The sequence below is a fragment of the Coenobita brevimanus genome, chromosome 87 (assembly GCF_032717465.1).
Source record: "Coenobita brevimanus isolate Jiangsu-jjx chromosome 87, ASM3271746v2, whole genome shotgun sequence".
NCBI classification, from domain to species: domain Eukaryota; kingdom Metazoa; phylum Arthropoda; class Malacostraca; order Decapoda; family Coenobitidae; genus Coenobita; species Coenobita brevimanus.
This window is the reverse complement of record NC_137040.1, coordinates 4,304,456-4,322,129: the sequence shown is the minus strand read 5'-3', so window position 1 is coordinate 4,322,129 and position 17,674 is coordinate 4,304,456.

Genomic DNA, 17,674 nt, shown 5'->3' with positions numbered 1-17,674 from the left:
CTTCCTAAGTTTATGTCCCGAGGGTTTCGTTGGACTCCAGTTTCCAATCCATAAGTTAGAGCAGGAAGAACACGCTGATTACCGTTTCTTTTGACACAACGGTAGCCTAATTGCCGGTCATTAAAACAGCTACTTAATTTTTCGAAAAAAATATTTCTTTTTAATTTTCGTGTGATTTCATTGTCTCGCACACACACACACACACACACACACACACACACACACACACACAAATAAAACCCAAGACTCGCTCTCTTCACAAACGCGCGTGTATAATGATCAAGGCCTAAAGAATATTCTTTAGGCGATGCTGATGACATGCAACTGTAACATGAACGCGAGTACGGTATGATAAACACTTACTTGCGTTGTAAACCTATGCACGGTAGCCTTCAACACGTAATCCTATCTCTTACCTGTTTGCCAGTGGTATTAAATGGGGCTACCTACCTTGACAGCTGCCGAGTTGTTCTTCTATATGGTATTCTCCGGCTCCTGTGTTTATAGCGATCATATGGCACTGTTATTACTTTATGTGGCCAATAATCACAATGGCAGTTCGTTGCATTTTACTTGTCCTTTACTATATAGACTAAAGTTACGACTCGTACGCGGTATAACTGACACGTACGCGGTATAACTGATTCGTACGAGGTATAACTGATTCGTACGCGGTATACATGGCTCGTACGGCATATAATTGACTCACTCTACTCCTACTGCCGACTTGCTTAGCGGTATGACTTAAAACTACCCTTGAAAAAGTCCGTGCCCAACTCATGGATTCGAGACTGGTTCGTGTACGTGAAGGAAAATATAGCCACTCCCAAACTGCCCTACTTACCACCACTTTATCTCTCAAACAATTACCAGAATATTAAGTACAGTATCTCCACGTTTTTATAAATATCCTTAGAATAAAATCTTAATGTACCGTGCTTGTTCTTTAAATTCCTGCTACTTTCAGACGATTTTATCTGACTCAGGGAAGACTTTTAAAGCTGGAGGGGTCAAGTATAGCTCTCATAAACCCCTTCAGTGCGAGAGGGCTATCGTTACTTGAATAAAATCATCTGGAAGTAGTAAAAATAAACAAACTCAAAAAGCAACCGGACTGAGCGGGTTAATGTTGCTTTGTGTGTGTGTGTGTGTGTGTGTGTGTGTGTGTGAAACAATAGCAGACGCGTTTTATCATACTGTTAGTACTGGTTTGACATAAAAAACATCGTTTAAAAATCACAATAACGAGTTTATTCTATCCCGGCCAAGGCGTCTACTCTAACCCCTTTCAGCTCGGTAGACGGTCAAGTGTAGTTAGAATGGTCGACTTGACTAGTAACCAAGGAGACTCAAACCTACCTCATACAAAAGCTCATCAATTTGCATGCAACCAAGAATTAAAATTCAAGATGGGAGTAGGCTAGTTCCGTCAGATGAAAGCAAACCAACTCTTAGTAAAAATCTCTGGGGTCTATTTTCCCTAGTAGCTCTTCTGATGCGCTCATGATCCTAACTCTCTCACGATCGAGTGTTGTCTAGTATTTTATTCCTGCTAACACCAGGTGATTGTACTTACCTGAGAGTGAGTGTTGGAGCCTGTGCTAATACGGGGGACTAATAACCCTCTCACGGTCGGAGTAACTCAAGTATTCTATTTCAGGTATTCAGTGTGTGGCTGATATGGGCCCACTGTGGACTCTCTTTCCTACTTCTTTACTGATTCCATGATCAACCTTATGCTGTCTCCTACTCTCTGCTGTATACCTGTCAGACATTATGCCAATCTGTGATTACCTGTGAAAGTTTCTTATATATTCACGGAACAGGCAGGTTATTAATGTTATCAAATTACTATTTTGACCTCCTTAGCACTGATACATAGAATGGTTACGTTGGTTATAATCTTTCCAACAAATAACAGGCTCGAAAGGACCAATAGATCTCTTGCTGGTTATTATCCTTTGTACTTCATCGCACTGCTCATGTATTTCATGGTTACCTTGTCTCGTTAGCCATATGTTCTAGTATTCTGGATTTCTTCAAATATGAGCTTTAATTTAGAGGACTAATTTTCTTCAACCCCCCTCCCCATAATCGGTATGGCATTCTTGCTGGTATTCTTTACTTGAAGATCCTGTTGTTTGAAGGAAAAAGAAACAAAAAACAGCATTTAACATGTTTTAAGTCTTTGTGGATGCCATTGGAGGAGGGTTACTGATCAATTCTTCATCAGTTTTGGGCATAAAGGACTGGATGAAGCCAAAAGCACCTTGTTTTGAAATATCCCCCTTCACTTCCTGTATGGTGTCCATGTTTCCTGAGACCATATATTTTTCTGGGTTTCTCCTGTGGAGTGAGAAGAATATGTTAAGAAACAATATCGTTAGCATATCTAAAGACTATGGTCTGGAGGGTTGGATAAGTCATTCTCTAACTATATTTAACACTTGACCTACGGAGGTATAGGTGACAGCACCTCGCCCCTTGGGCCGGTGTTCTGGAAGGGCAGGTTTATTAATAATGGTCTTCTGAGAGGAAGGCCAGGTTTCGTATAGGCAGGAGGTTTGCCCGCAGTGATGAACCATGTATCAGACGACCAGGATCCAGTACTGATCTTTCGGTTTGCGGGGCATCTCAAATCTCGACCTGAGTAAAGTGCTTGTCCCCACTGATGCTGTCTGAAGCCTGCAACTGTGCCAGTAATAATCATGATTGCCTGATTCGTAAAAGCATACCAACACTCCATGTTCTGGTGGGCAATTCTGTTTCTGTCAGAAGAGGGAATACTCCACAGAAGCCAGTACTCAAGAGAAAGATTGGTACAAGGTTCAGTGGGATAGAAGTCCTCAGATGAAGAAAAGCGTTTGTCATTAAAAAAAAAAAAAAAAAATGGTGGTGAGGAAAATCCCCATTCTGAAAACTTACGGCTTTCCTTGAGGACAGTGGCCTAGGCTAATCGAATTCATGCAGCTGAGGGAAATACTGTTCACATAATATCCACATTGTTACATAATATTACAAAAGGGGTTGCCAACTAGCAGACACGGGTAACTTACTATGAATTCTGAAACTAAAATACCACAAAAAAGGAAGATTCTTTGAACGCCATTCTTTTTTTTCTTTTCTAGATGGACTTAGATGAAAAACAAATAAATGGAAATAAATACTTAGACTATTAGGGTGAGTATTCAAAGATGGTGTGTCGTAACAAGTTTTACTTCCCAACTGTTACAAAACATTCATTATGGTAACATATACACTTAACACGGTACTGTTTATAAATATGACCACCGCCTTACACGAGTCGCAGAGACCAGCTGAACGAATCCAAGTGAAAAATTTAATACAGCACGAGGCTTTGCGCGAAAATAACGGCACAGAGTCAAAAGTCCGTTTCCGTTAATGTCCGTTATAATTTTGAATGTGGCGTAAAATTCTGAACGCATGCTTGGAACCTACGGATTAAGTTTCAGAATTCTACGTCATTTTAGTCCCTTAAGACCAATGGTGTACGTTTTATTTTACTTCTCCAAGATTTTTATTCAGCTTAGGAGTCGTCAAGCTGGAAGGGTCAGATAAAGCCCTTATCAACCCCTTTAATTACTGTCGAAACTTCTTAACCTGAATAAAATCGTCTTGTAAGGAGGGACAAAATAAAGGTGAAAGTCCTCTGCCTGTAGGGGGTTAACGAATTGAACGGTGGTGTACTCAGGGAACGGACTATTGACCTTGGCACCAGTGAATCAGCTCAGTAAATAATGAATGTCTGGCCCCTTTATTGTTGATTGTTATTTTGCTTGAAGTAGTGAGCGAGATGGAAATGATCATATAGGAGTAATTGTCGTACTTCAGTGAGTTGCAGGTGGTGGGATGAGCGGTAATATTTAACTTGTTTTATATATATATATTAGTATTTTTTTTATGGCATCTGCATGTGTTTTCTGATGAGTTCCATTTTCATTTTATTTATTTATTTTTTTTTGCTGCCGCGCTGTGATAGGGGTGTGTGTGTGAAGGTGTATATACAAAATACCTTTATGAGCCGTGTTCTCGCTGGCATGGTAATTTCGTGACACCTTTCCCCAGGCGATTTGTTTTTGCTTATTACATCTGAATAGCCTCTTGTATGGAAATAATATCTTTTAGACCGATGAATACTGCTTTAGTAACATACAGGAGGATATAGTATTACACATTTTCGTATTTGTCTTCATAATACCGATATATTTTGTATCCGCAACATAAAGCATAGAGTATTACGGTACCTATTAGCGTGCATGTTGGTAATACATTTTTCACACCGGCACATTTTGCATTAGTCATACACAGGAGATAGTGCAACACACCTTAATATTCCGGTGTGTTAATTTCTCTTCCATATTTAACTTGTCTTTCCTATAACCTGTCTTCATACCAGCATATTTGTATCAGTAACATGCATGCGGATATACAGCATAACACCTATATATCCTCTTGTATGTTAATAATGCCCTTTTAGTATCAATATAAGTGGCATACAATATAAATGTGTAATAGGCAAAATAAATCGCCGAAAAAGAGGCACTGCGAAATCTCCCAAACCAACGTAAACACGAGCCTCTATCATTATCATCGGAAGCCATAAAACATGTCTGCCGAACACAAGAAGAGTTTGAGGAAATTTCAGTATGATCTGTACATAATACTTCTTTTTATTATCATTATTATTATTATACAGTTATTTAAGTGAATTATTGCTGGCAGTTGTCAAATGTTGTGATTGTGTGAGTGACCAGATGCAACTCCTCTCAAGATAAGGCGCCATATTTCCTTGAGTTAACCCCTTGAATCCCATGACACAAACGGTGGGTCATCTAGTGTACAGGATGGTCCATATATAACGCTCCTCTTCCACTCCACTGGATCATTTCGCCTGTTTTGCTGTGATGGCTCAGTCGGCGTTATTACTGTCTACTCAGCAACATTCATTAACTTCCTCAATGTTTCCATCATTTCAACACACCCACTGCAACACCTATGCTCACACCAGCAGACTAAACCATCCCTACTACACACAGATAGTACAAGGTGAGTTTCTAAGAGTGCTATTTATGGACTATCCTGTACTAAGTTTAAAAGAGCCTTTTTGAATTGAAGCTCTCAAACTGGAAAGTAAAAAAAAAAAAAAAAAAAGTAATTGGATTGAAGAGGTGTAACCCACAAAAATATGACCCTAGGAACTAAAGGCAAGCTAGCAAAGAAAACAGATCGTGGAACAGCTAAACCTTGACATAATAGTATACCCTTAAGTACTGCTATTATTTTCCTCAAAGTCAACAAAGAAGACGTAACCGCTGATCTAGCATATACAAGGGTGAACTGTCGAAACATTGTCTAGCCTCTACTGGATGATTGACTTAAAATTTCACAAAATCAAGAATTATTATACTCTGTCACAAACACAAGGATATCAAAACTGCTTTTACTATTTAGAACCTTTGCTTTTTGTCCCTCGTAGTTAAGGCATACACTCAGGAGCTCTTGGAGAAAATTCACCTTGAACTTCTTTTGCATTAATAAGTTTTTTAAAAGTTTTCAAATCCCTTGTGCAATCGGCAGCGTGTGAGTGAGTGTGTGGGGTCCAGGGGCATCTCTAACCAACCACAGGCGAAGCAGAGGAAGCCCGAGGATGAAAAAGCCTTATTAATCTTGCAAATTACGTTAAATATAGGGTGTGTATATTCTAATGAGTTAAAACGGCTTTTTAGCACCACTTTCTTAGCAACTTTCTAAGCATATCCCACCAATATATTCTCTATGTATCATTTACATCATTCCAATATCGACACGTTTGCATAAATAACGTAAAACAAATGTCGATACTAAAATGATAGAAATAACATGTAGGGAAAGAGTAATGTGCAATATGCAAAATAAATCGCTAAGGAAGAGAAGCTAGAACGCCTCCTATGCTCACAAAAAAACACCACTCTAGGATAAACGTACCGTACTCAAAAAGCTTCGAACGAGCATAAATATATTTTTGTTTAGTCTCACTGTCCCTTCTGCATGGCCTGGATGGGTGGGTGCGAATAAGAGCCGCCCCCGACCCCAACACTTGAGTGAGATTATATATATACACGGGTTGTCGAGGTTCCGTCAAAGAGTGTTGTTTATCCTGGTACGGTTAGGCTAATGGTTCCTACACACTCCCATAAACCCCACATTTACTGTAGACTCCTGTAGCCTGTTTCCGATCTCCAGTTTTCCACAATCCTCCCTCCATTCCTTAAAAGTCTGACTTAATATTACACTTCCACAATGCTTCCTGCTCCCCAACACTTCCACACGCCTCTCGCCAGTTTCCAGCAGTCTGCAAACTTCCTCAACACTCTCACATACTCCCAGACCCTTTTTCAAACCCTAGATTTCATAGCAGAGTCTCATAAACCTTCCTTTCTTAAAAATTTGACAACTCTCCCACACTCACCAATTTCGCAATAACAGCACATTCCACAACCTTATTATCAGGCCCAGTATTTTATGGCTAAATCTCACAAATCTGGCATCACTTCGAACAGTTTCAAATCCTCACACCTTTCCCCACTCTCTCTATTTTCCTTCTCTACATTCCATGTTCCGAAACACTTCTCTCCAACGTTTCCATTCCCCACGCTCCCTTTCTCCAATACTCCTGCACACCTTCCTACTCTCCCATACTCCACTGTCCCTCTCTCCACGCACTGACATACTTTCACCACTCCTTGACATGCCTCTTTCCACTCAAACACTCCAAAAACTCTCTCCAGCACCATACTGTAGCTATAGCACATTTCCACAAACTTTCCCCAGCTCTCCTACAAAACTTCGTACACCACCAGTCACATTACCATCAGTCTTGCAATAGAGTTTATCTGACAGGAGATGGCTGTGTGTAGGAACGACTGCTCCTAACTGTACACTCTTTGGTTCCGTCGTGTGTATGTGAGAGAGGAGACGCACGAATACATCACACTGACCTCAACTTGCCCCCCCTCCTACATTAGTGGTCACTTTACATGTTGAGTTATGGTAATGCTAAAACTAACAGGCCATTCTCCTTTTTAAAATGCTTTAGTGTACTGCTGTAGAAAACTGACGCAACACAAAGAGACTGAGGCTACAAGCTCAGCGCTTGCTTCTTGAGCTTAACTCATTATTGTTGTTGCTGCTGTCACTGTGAAGGTGCTGACGGCATGAAGCAGCTGTTACATGTGCCTGGTATACTTTCTTAGTTCAACAGCCTGTACAATAGATCGTTCGCCTTGACTCAGATTTTCATCCTTTTGGATCTTATTTCACGTAGCTCCTTGACAGAAAAGACACTGACACAACTCTGCATCCTTTCCATACCACTTCGTGAATGGTATCCTGCTTTAGTGTTAACGATTATTATTACATGACATTGAAGATGCAGAGATGACAAGTATAGGCCAAGACGAAGTTGGGAGAGTATAGTTTATATTTGTGTTGGGCTTCATGGCGCCGCGTTGTTAGTGAGAACTGAAATCCTCCTCAGTGCCTGGCAAATAATATACATTCGTTGATGTGACGCCACAAAGCCCAACACAAGCATCAAATGAATAGACAAGTGTTCATTCACCTTAACTTGGTGGAGATTCCTGCCTGTTTCTAGTAGCTCAATGGCATAATAAGACAATACTACGGCCCTGCATCGTTTCCACAGCCCTTGTTCATGATTAGCACCATAGTGTTAATCTATTGCCATAACTCATTATTCAAGATGAAGAGATGACAGCTTTACGCCTGGTTAAAGGGAACAAAGCAGAGTAGCGTCCCAGGTCACTCCTTTGCTTTGGTACAGGCTGAGCACACAAAGTACAGCACGCACATGTATCACAGTGTACATGATCAACAGCCTTGACAGTGGGATACATATTACTAAAAATTATGCACACACTATACAATCATTTGCATAATATACATTTTGTCTATATAAATAAATATACCTGTTCTGCTGAAAATAATATATGATATTTATGATGTATATAATGACGTCCTCGGGGGTGATGAGACTCAAGGGCCGGATTCTCGTCAGCATAGGAGGCATCATAACACTTCTTCGTGAACGACTTACTCTACCTATTACGTCTTACTATTCTCTTGTATGCTATTAATACCTTTTTAGCATCGACACAGTTGGTATAAATAACAAAAGTAAATAATTTGCCATAAACAGAAATAAATCGGTCAAGAAGAGGTGCTACGGATCCTCCTTAACCCTTGCAGAATTGTGACGTATTTACATTTTATTCTTGCTATCTTCCGACGATTTTGCTCAGCTGAGGAGAGTCTGTTCAAACTGGAGGGATTAAATACAACGTTGATAAACCCCCGAGATACGAGAGGCCTTTCCCAATTCGAGCAGGCTCGTCTGGTGGCAGCAAAAACAAAGTGCTATATACGTCACCCGGCTTTCAGGGATTAACTGACGAGAGTACGGGACAAAGAGAGGCGTATCAGCAACAAAGTCAAAAAAAAAAAAAAAAGTCAAAGAAGAAGGGCCCTGAGAGGCTGAGCTGACGCCGCCACGACTACCTCACTACTAGAAAGACTGAGTTGTCCCTACTACCCTCCTCCTAGGATTACAAGACGAGGGAGAGACCTGCCCACACGTAGTCGCCTTCCCCATCCCCTCCCCTACTCTTGCTCGAGCCTTCTTCCTCAGAAAAGAAGCTTAGAATGACTGGGAAGAAATGTATCTTAATGTGATTAAAGGAAGGCATAAGACAATATGGAAGATGACAAGTTCAAAAAGACCAAGAAGTATCGGGAGTTTAAGAGAGATGTGAACTGCACAAAGCATCTGTGACGGGATTATTAAATATAAATGGCTGATGCCAGTATAATTAAATAATCTATAAAGAAGAATAACGGACATTACATAAACAATAAAGGTTTTCTGCAAGAAGAAAAGAATAGCCTAAGCATGCATCACATTAATATACTTGCTCTGCTAATCAAAATTAAGATGAAAAACTTATTAATGATCCTCGGGAAGGGGCGAGAAGGGGAAATGACCAGGAGTGGGCAGAGGCCTCACCACATACAAGATTATGAACAAAGATGATCATGTATGACTAATAATGACTGACTATTCCGAAGAGCACGAACGCATTAATCTGCGCCCAACTTTGTATGAAAAGACTACAGAAGACTCGAGGGTCTGTAGAGACTATACACGCAGCTGGTCAGTCAAGTCGGCCAGTCACGAAACTTTTTTGCTAAAACTGTGCACCGTTAAAATGAAGTTGTACAGTCGCGTCCGTTGCCAGCCCCTGTGACGGGTAAAAGAGGTGCAATCATTCAAATCCCCCCAAACAATACATTCAGCCCATCTTGCTTATGGGAGGTTCTGAATCTCTTGTTCTGGTGGTTAAATTATGCATATAAGTTCAATGTTTATGGAACCATACAGTAGTTCACAATTCAGAATCTCCCAAAACAGAACACAGCGCACCATGCCTACGGGAGGCTCTGAATATGTAGTTCTCTCGGTTATGTAATGATATTACTACTGTATTTGAGGAGCCTAGAACCACAGGACATAATTCAAACCTCTTAAACAACGCACTCAGTTCACCTCGCTTACAGGACATTCTGAATCTATTGTTCCTTAGGTGTTTGTAGAACCTGTGGAGGCTACTCAAAATAAAACTGACACTGGCAAATTATTCCAGTCCGAACTTAGTCAAACAGTTTAGTAAGTCATATGAAAACTGAAAATATTTGGCCCTAATGATTAATTTGTTAAGTAGGGTAGTTTTCGAGATTGTGGAGGTTGCTTAAAAAATTAATCTCAATTGAAATTAATCTGAATTGAGGTTAGTAAAGCAAAATGAAAATGCAGAATCCTTGCCTGTGGGAGAAAATGACACACACACACACACACACACACACACACACACACACACACACACACACACACACACACACACTATTCAGTTATATCAATCTAAACATACCAAACATGATCAAAAGTATTCTGTATTGCAAAACAGAAAACTTACAGAACTCTGCTGAAAATAGCAATATGGTAAAAATAAAAATTGGACAAAATGTTATGAAATGACCCAAAATATTCAAAGCTGACGGAAAAGTCAAATATGTCATGAAAATAATAGAATTATGAAAAATTTGTCATGAAAACAGTCAATGTTCGAGCATTAAAAAAAAAAATATAAAAAAATAAGTACAAAAGGATAAAGGAAAAGTCGAAACTGTTGCATATATAAAAAATGATAAAATGACAGCAGCTTTCAGGAAAAGTCGGAACAGTTGTATATATAAAAGACAAAAATGGTAAATAATTGTAAACATGGGGAAGACAAGTAAACAATAAATAGTTATGACGTCAGTAAATCTGAAATAGAGAGTTAGTTAAACAATGGTCAGAAAAGAGTTGATTAATGTGTAAAGAGTAAAGAATAAAAAAAAAAACTGTAAAGTCGAAAAGATTCAGAAAAAAAAAAAAAAATACAGCAGTCAAGAATAGCTTCGTAAACTCGCAAGGAAATCATTTGCAAACTATAAAAATCTGAGTAAACATTAAAATGGTTGTTTGTTGCTGCAGTTACATGAATCCTACATATCAGTTGCGTAAAAAGTTTAAAATTAGGCAAATACTAAATAATGCTAATGTAAGATATAACAATACAGGAGAGCTAGATAGATGCGGGACCATCAGTATTGCAATGTGGGGCTTCGAGAGAAAGTTTATGGGGTGATGTGCTTTGCGTCCGAAAAATATTGATGAGGCATAGACGGACAGAGCCGATCCAAGAGATGGTCTCGCATCTAAAAAGTTCCACAGTACTGAAACTAGGTCCACACTGAAGAGAAAATGGCCTCTAAAAAGTTCCACAATACCGAAACTAAATCCACACTGAAGGGAAAATGGCCTCTACATTGTTAAAATTATAGCCGTCTACACAGTTGAAATAATACTTCCACTACGTGATCAAAATGAGTGCCTCTGCATAGTTACAACAAGTGCTACTACACAGGTGGAATAACAGTGCCTCTACATAGTTAAAATATCAGCGGCCTCTACAAACACTCACTTTACCTCTGCCTTGTCACCTTTTTCCCGCCAAGTGGAGTAGCTGTCAAACGAGCGACTATACAAGCCCCTCCTCACAATGGAGAGCTACCGATATCCCATTAAAGTTATTGTCATTATGCCTTAACACCTACAAACGGGGGAGTAGGGGGGAGAGGTTTCAATCCAAATTTCAAATCAACATAGATGTTCTAAAACTATATATAGGCGACCCGGCTGGCGAACTTTGACTCTTGGGGACAGAAGGCGTATTGGTGTTGTTACCGCTTACCTTCCTAGTTTTCCCATAGACCCAAAGTTTAGCATGACATTTTTTTTTTTGCCATTTTTTTTTTTTTTTTAGTTTTCTCGCCAGTCGGGTGCGCTTCTAAGACAAGACATGATTGATGATATGTTACCTAAATCCTAAAAAAGGTGTATTTATTATTTATCCTTTAAACAACCAACAAAGCCTTTTTTTTGTCAGTTTTATTTTCTTCTTTGACAGATCACTTGAGAGAGATTTGTACACGAAACGAAGGCGTTCTTTTTTCTCTTTTAATAATATATATATGTATATAAGTACACATGGTCTTGACTACAGTACCAGCTGAGGTTCCGTTGAGGGCTGGTGAGCGCTTGAGCAGTAACTCTGAGCGGTGGGTGGGTGTGGGGTGGGAGTAAAATGATAGGGGGATAATGGGTGGGTTATGTCCAATTAGTGCGAGGGAGTAGCGGATAAAAATGAGAAGGAAAGGTTGCGTCATGAAAGTGCATGGGGAGGCGAGAGGGAGGGCAGGATTTGTCCGATGGGCAGGAGAAAGGGATTATGAAAGGGTTCCGTCTGAGTGGGAGGAAAGGGAGGATACGTCTATTAGTGCACTGGAACGGGAAAATGGGATACATCTTATAAAGATCTTTATCTTGCATCCAATGACTGGGGTGAGACAGTGGGGATACGTCCATCGAGTGGAGGAAGGGAAATCGCCAATAACCCGTTATCATTGGCTCGTATCCAATGATGCGATGTCAGTAAACAACGGCACCTGTCCATTGATGTGCCAGCGTACCCATTCACTAGCTCAAAATTTTCAAGCGAGTTAAATTTATGAGTGTTTTGCCACTTACTATAGCATACACTGGCACTGCGTGGCTCCATCTCTAACTACAAGCACTGTATAAGTTTGTAACCAGTGGTCATGTGCCAACCACAGTCATACATAAAATTCCACTCGCCCTCATCCAGCTCGCTGACGACATACAGTGATACAATATCAAACTTCTCGCAATGATATTGGGCTAAGCAGTGAGTGAGAGAATATATCATCCAGAGAATGGATGAAAGTGGAGACAGGGCTGTTGGTAAACAGTGAATATAGGGGAGGGGGGTGAGGGATTAGAAGGAAAAGGCATGGGGTTGTCAAAATGTCCAAATGAAAGAAATAGCACGTCAGTTACTTTTTATGAGACAAAAATAAAAGATGAAAATTGTAAGGGAAAAGGAAAGACCGTCCAGGAGAGTTGGGGTGGGGTGGTTGAAGCTATGCAAGTCCATGAACACAAGAAAGTCAAGTCCAACTACATCTCAAAGTCCTGTTCACATCACCGGGTCAGCTGTATACCATGCCCTTGTATCTAAGGAACACTTACAATCGACTACAAATATGCTACTTTTAAGATAACTCGCTACATTTCCACTTACGAACTGTGTCAAGTCGCTACGTATGAGATCCAATAATGCTATGCAGTTTAAGCAAGTCTAGCAAAATATACCTTTGGCACAGTGATAGCCTCCTCCCGTCACTTTCGAATTGCTACTGACAAGAGAGGTTGTCCGTCCACTCGGTTCACTACCACACCGCCCTTCACCCGAACGTGATATGTATTACAGTACACAACCGTGATCGCGGCCGCACTAGTAACAACAAACTACGTCGTTATCCACAAACTAATTTCATGCTTAGGTTCCTCCACTGACATGAGATGGAGAGAATGAGTAACGAAGAAAGAAAAAAATGTAGGACTGGATTGTCAGTTTGGTTTTTGTCGTGAGGTAATACTGCAGTGGGGATCTGACAGCGAGAAAGATCCATTCTTCTTCAATATCGTTTTCTTTTTATTTATTTATTTATTTTTTCAACTACTTAAACACTCATCTATGGTCACTTGGTATTTTGAGGAGTATGGGAGAAGGGGGATTAAGTCAACGCGGAGCTAAATGTGACATCTCGTAGTTGGAAAAATGAAATGAAATTCGTGTCTGCATTTACTGGAAGAGGCACTAGGATCTTTCTGTTTACATGCGTGACGTCACACCTGAACTTCGCCGCCTGGCCGTTAGAGGTCTCGGTAAGGTATTTTGGGGTGGACAGAAAGAAGGAGGGAGGGAGGGGGAGTTTCGTTGCTGGTTTGATAAACATAGAACTCTACCATATGTCTTTTTTGTGTGTGTATGCGTATGTAAACTTTGATTTACAGGAGAATCCTTTATTCTTTTATACTGTCTATATAGAGATTCATATGTAAAAGAAGCTAAGTCTATGTTAAGTCATCTAGTAATGGTTCGTAGTGACAAAAGTGTATCCTAAAAAGTTGACGATCACAGCACTTGAATGATTGCTCACATTCTCTGACGCCCGGTGCTCGACCCTGGCTATGAAGTCCCTCGATAATATTGTCACTAAGGGCACGTTATCGCGAGCCAATTGGTAGTTGTGGAGTTCGACCAGCACTGTGACTTGTTATAGCGAGCCAACTGAATCTTCCAGTACGGGTCTCGGCCACTACGGTACATCAGTAAAGGCAAAATGGTCGCCATCCTAGAAAAAGGAAACCAGACTTTTTTCTTTTTCTTATGATCTTAATAATATCCTTAATATTTTCTCTGTTAAAGGTTAAATACAGCCACATCTCGGCCACCTAGGTACACCAGCGAAGGCAAAAATGGTCACCATCTTATAAAATGGAAATCAGATAACTTTTAATATTACCTTACACACTATTAACCTTGATATTTCAAAGTCAGCACATTGAATACAAGCTATTTATGACTTTACATGTCAAAATCTTATTGTATAGAAATTAAACAACTTTTCATAACCTTAGGTACTAATACTGACCAAGATAATTCCTCATCTGAACATTAAATAAAGCTTTTTCAATGACGTTATACATTAATAACCTCGATTATTATTTATACAACAATCAATTACGTTTTTAAATGATATTATGTACTAATAATAATGTAACTTCTTTCTCACTTTACCTTTTAACAAGTCAGACATCTAAAAATCAATAGCCAAACTTAAACCCCAATATAACTCAGTCCACCATCAGTCAAACTTACAACATTAAGCTCTAGTAACATACTGTAGACTTCTGTCCCACTTCTCTATTTCACACGCCTATGAAAAACAATAATAAAACTCACAAGCCAGCTACATCTCACTATTTTACATCAGTTCAGTCCAGCTTCCAACAGGCTTGCAATTATATGCATTATTAACATCGATTAATGTTTCTGTTCACCATTAACGTGCCTGAAAATTAAATTAAAACCTGTATCCCACTACAGTACATTAACTCAGCCCACTTCCAACAGACAGCATCTTGGAAGACGGATCTACGATGGCATGGATTCACGAACAGCCCTAAGACCAATTCCCAGTCATAACCATCGTTTCCTTTTGAAGAAAGGACAAGCAAGGGAGAGTGCAGAATTTTCCCATCTGTCTAGTGCATCTGCCCAATACATATCCAAGTTACAACACGAAATCAACTGTAGAGATGTTTTGAGAATCCCACTCCATATTCCCATCAACACCCCTTTCCATGTTCAGAACTATGGGGAGGAATCAGACATGATGATTCAGTTGGCTCGCGATAACGCGCTATGAATAACACAAAGCGAAGATAAATTAAAAACTTTATCACCTTAAACTTACAAAATAACGCTACAACTCCAAAAATAGAACAAAACACAGAAATAAAACGCTGTCCTCTATGCAAACAGCTTTCAAAAATTATAATCTATGGGTTTTGTTTCGGTCCAAGTCCGAGCTACTGAAACATGACAGCAAACCCTTTATATAATCATCGTCTGCATTCTCCTCGTCTTGGGAAGTGACGAATACAATAGAGAGGAAAAAAAAGCTATGACTGATCGCTAAGAGAAAGTAAAATCTCCACTCTATTGTCTACTGTACTTTTTTTTTTTTCATTAAACTTTAACTTCAGTATAAATAGAAACGACTAAGACTAGAGACAGAGAGAGAGACTAGATCGCAAGGGAACGATACATGGCTATGATCTCACTCATCCAGCTGCAAGAAAGACCTACGCACGATTAGCTCCCACTGAAACTACGATAATAATCATAATAATAATCGTAAGAATTCAGGACATCCTCACAAATATTCCCCAGTCCAACTAAGAACAATTATTACAAGTAGTACTCTCAGTTGACTCCTTACTTATGTCTACACTCTGGGGTATTAAGTCACCTCTATACGTGTGGGTGTCAGGGTGAGGTCTCAATGGGGGAGGGGGAGAAAGGGTGTTAAAAGTTACGATAATCTTAAAAACTACCAAAGAATTACGATCACCAAATACTGTCCTTACAACACTCGCTTCCGTGATGCCGAGAAGCAATTCGCCCTTGCCTATGCACGACAGAGTGTGCTACCCTTCACATTCTCTTGGCTTCAACATCGTACATATAATAAGTATGCAGTAGTCAGTTTTATTTAGCCAAAAAGGCCTATTCGTCTACAGACCTAAACAACTGCTTCCATATAACCTCTGTCACTGAATTCGTTTGCTGCTTGATAGAGCTAAAATATCTACCGCTTAATACGTTTACTTGTTGATACATGGCGCTGAAACCGGTACTGCTTAATTCTATTGCTCGTTGACAGATGAGTCTGAAACCTCTATTGCTTAATGCGCCTGCTCGTTGATAGGTGGCGCTGAAATCTGTTAATACCCCTGCTCGTTGATAGATGGCGTTGAAACCTCTATCACTTAATTCGTTTGCTTGCTGATAGTTGGCGCTGAAGTTTCTATTGTTTTATACATCTGCTTAGTGACAGATGGTGCTGGAACCTCTGTCACTAATACATCTGCTTGTTAGCAGATGGCGCCGATTCTAAATGGAATCCCTCAGGTGTCAGCAGGATAACAGCTTCGGTTACGCATCCTGTAAGCCAGACCTTTTGTCAGCCACATCATCATTCTCTCCATCAACCATTTTCCATCTTACTTTTAAGTGTCCTTTCTGCCATCACACTGCTACCTACTTCTATTATCTCTCTTTCCTATCGAGAAGTGATAATTGGTGACACTTTGATTGAACATGAAACTACCAGTACTGAAAAATGGAAAGGAAAACATGTGACATACATAGAACGATACAATCGCGACAAGAGTAGATAAGTATTGCTTTTATGGAGAGGGCCATTCAGTATAGAGTGTTTACTTTATATTTTTTAATCCTGTCAACCACAAGGCCCATCGTTTTCTTTACTGTTGTTTTGTTACTCTTGTTTTCTTTTCTTGGGGAATTTCGAAGCCACGCCCAAATACTGTCAGTGAGGAACTTGGGGAAGGACTGGGGAGGTAGAGATGGCTGGGGAAAGGGTGGTGGAAGTAGGGGGCCGTGGGGAAGGACTGAGGATCTACAGGTGGTTGGGGAAAGAGTGAGGAAGGTAGGGATTCGTGGGGAAGGGGAGGTGAGAGGGAGTTATTGAAGACGGGGAGGGAGCTATGGAGGAATCAGAGGGGGTCTGGGGAGGGAATAGGAGTGGGAATCGCTGTGTGGGATTTGAGGGGACGAGATGAGTGGGAAGCTGAAGTGAGGAAGAGGAGAGGATAGTAGGTCCAGCTCGAGAACTGGCTGGGTAAATGACAGGAGTGAGGTGTGAGGAGAGCGAGAGGTGAGGGGAAGCCGAAAGGTGAAGCATGGAGGGTGAGGGTGAGTGGTAGGGATGAAGCTTCGAGTGAGATGTGTGGCTGGAGTGTGAAGCGTGGGTGCGGGAGTGGGGAGAGGTGTGACTAGGGTGAGGGCTGGAGTGGGTGTGCTGTGCGGTGTGGGGGTGAGGCGCAGTGAGGGTACGTGCTGAGGCATGACTAGAATAAGGTGCAGTGAGTGTGCATTGTGAAGTGTGTGTGCTGCTGTGTGGGGAGGTGTGGGTGCGTGGAGTGTGCCCGTGATGTGAAGAGGCTGGGGTGCGTTGAACGGTGTGGCTGGGATGCGCTACACTGAGGGTGCGTTGAGAGGCGTGACTCGGGTGTGCAGAGGCATGGGTGCTTTGAGAGGTGGTGCTGGAGTGTGGAGGGGTGACGGTGCGTGGGTGGAAGGTGCTTGAAGGATTAAGGGTGCGTTGGAGGGTGTTCGGAGGAGTATGGGTGCTGGAGAGGGCATCTGGAGAAGTATGGTTGAAGGCATGAGGAGGATTGAGGATGTTCGCAGGAGTGCTAAGGATATGAGACAGATTAAGGATGTTGGTAGGGGTGCTAAGGGTGTGAGGAGGATTGAGGCTATTGGTGGGGAGGGTGTGTTGGGGGGTGAGGGTGAGGGCTAGGGTGCGTGGTGGT